Source organism: Vigna radiata, chromosome 4 (genome assembly GCF_000741045.1).
Source record: "Vigna radiata var. radiata cultivar VC1973A chromosome 4, Vradiata_ver6, whole genome shotgun sequence".
Taxonomy (NCBI): Eukaryota; Viridiplantae; Streptophyta; class Magnoliopsida; order Fabales; family Fabaceae; genus Vigna; species Vigna radiata.
In genome coordinates this window covers 14,345,003-14,347,456 of record NC_028354.1, presented here as the reverse complement: position 1 = coordinate 14,347,456, position 2,454 = coordinate 14,345,003, and the positions used below count along the sequence as shown (strand labels likewise).

Sequence of the window (2,454 nt, the reverse complement as noted above, 5' to 3'; positions counted from 1 at the left end):
CAGACAACTTTTTTGGCAGCTTTACGAAGTTGGAATTCGATATAACGTGCAATAGATCCTTCGTAATTCCATCTCATGTACTTCCTTACTTGAAGAACCTAAAAGAATTGAAGGTGCATAGCTCCGATGCAGTGAAAGTAATATTTGACACTGATGAGATTGAGGTTGAGANAAAGGGAATAATCTTTGGGTTGAAAAAGCTTATNTTATNCGACTTGTCAAATTTAAAATGTGTATGGAGGGAAAATCTAGAAGAAATTGTCAGCTTTTCGAATTTGCAAGAAGTGGATGTTGGTGGTTGTGGAAGTTTAGTAACATTGTTCCCTTTATCACTTGCCAAAAATCTTGGGAAGTTGGAGTCACTTGATATACGGGAGTGTGAGAAAATGGTAGAAATAGTTGGAAGGGAAGCTGAAATGGAGCATGCAATGACAATGTTTGAATTCCCTTATTTATGGTATCTAAATCTTGAAGACATGCCACTGTTGAGTTGCTTTTACCCTGGAAAGCATGATCTAGAATGTCCCTTGTTAGATAAGTTATATGTGGAATGTTGTCCTAAGCTGAAGGTATTCAGATCAAGCTTTGATGATGATAGTAAAAAAGAAGTTTTAGAGGTTCCAACTAACCTGTTACAACAACCTTTGTTCTCGATTGAAAAGGTAACTAAGCATTATAATTTAACCTTTTGTGTTTCCTTTTCTTTTCATTGATTTATTTTTCTCTTACAGTATATAACTGATATCAACACATCGTCTTTTGATTTCTTTCACAAGCTACCCAATTTAGAATGGCTTACATTACGAAAATGCTTTGGTCTGAAGGAGATATTTCCCTCTCAAAAGCTTCAAGTTCACGACAAAGTACTTGCTGAATTGAAACAATTATGTTTGTTGGAACTAAGTGAGTTAGAATCCATAGGTTTGGAGCACGAGTGGGTTCAACNATACTCCAAAAAGCTTGAATTGTTANAGCTNCNCACTTGCCCTGGAGTAGAAAGCATAGTTTCTTGTGCAGTGTCATTCATCAATCTTAAAGAGTTATATGTGAAGCTCTGTGAAAAGATGGAATATTTATTCTCATTTGCAACACTCAAAACTTTGGTGAAACTTGAGACTCTAAGCATAAAGAAGTGTGAATCAATCAAAGAAATTGTGAAAAAGGATGATGAAGATGGTTGTGATGAGATAGTATTTGGACGGCTCAGATCAATTAAGCTGAATTCCTTACCAAAGCTAGTAAGCTTTTATTCAGGGAATGCCACTTTGNAATGCTCATATTTGAAANACGTGATGGTAGCTGAATGTCCCAATATGANAACTTTCTCTCAAGGAGTCATTAAAGTGTCAACCTTTTTGGAGATTCAAACATCAAAAGATTCTGATTCAACATTTGACGGCGACCTTAACACAACGATCCAAAAGTTGTTTGACAATCAGGTAAGAACTCAATAATAATATTTTAGTAATAGAATGATGTTATATATCCTAAGTGTTTTCTTCACTCATGATACTTTTAGAATGAAACTCATTGGTGCATGTCCGTTATTTTGATGCAATCTGTTATTTTGCAATGCTCAATGAATTTCAGATATAATAAAGCGTGTGTTGTTAAGTGGCTTAATATAAGAAGAGAGAAAAAATGAAATAGAAAGGAAGCTGGCGAGCTTCTTAAAGTAATCTCCCTTCAATATATGATAGAACAGGGAGCATTCAGAAGATAGTATCAAACAATGTATTCCTAGCACTTTTCGTTATTGAAATTGAAAGTGTCTTTTTTAATACATTATCAAAACTTTCATAGTTAATTGAGAAAGATCTCATTACAATCTTTGTACTACGAACAATCCCAAGTTTCTTTATAAAATCTTTTAGCTTTAAAACACCAGAATCTTTTATATAAAGTTTTTCCTATCAACTCACTATTTTTCATATATTCAGGTAATCCATCAGACATGATGACAGTAAGGAGCGTTTGGAGTTCTTCTTCCTGTACCATTTTGTAAGTATATATGTATTCCTGCATTTGGAGTTCTTATTCCTGCATGTCAACAATACTGCAAATTAACTTCCCTTTTAAATCTTAATAGTGTTTAATATTTTATTCAGCTTAATTCCCCTTTCTTCATATTTATATACAACACTAGAAATTGAAATTAATGACTAAATAAAACAGAAGAGAAAGATTAGTCGCATTCAACAACTAATAAAGTTCAAAACTGCCAATGTTATATTTTCCATAATATCTTGCAAAGATACAATCGCATTTTACATGTCCAAGTTGGAGAGCACTTACCAATTAATGCCACACCCAAAATTATATATTTTCTTTCGTTGTATACATAAATTTGAAAAGAGTAGTAATATTTTTTTTAGCTATAACTATACTCTTAATTCTATTATTATGATTGTGTGAGATTTATATATTTTTCTTCAAATTTAATTGCAGTTATAT

General features: G+C 32.6%; 1 pseudogene; it reads left to right on the top strand.

Moving 5' to 3' along the window:
* LOC106758400 overlaps positions 1–2,062 on the top strand; it is a 42,334-nt pseudogene extending 40,272 nt beyond the window's left edge.
* The last annotated feature ends 392 nt before the right edge of the window (positions 2,063–2,454 follow it).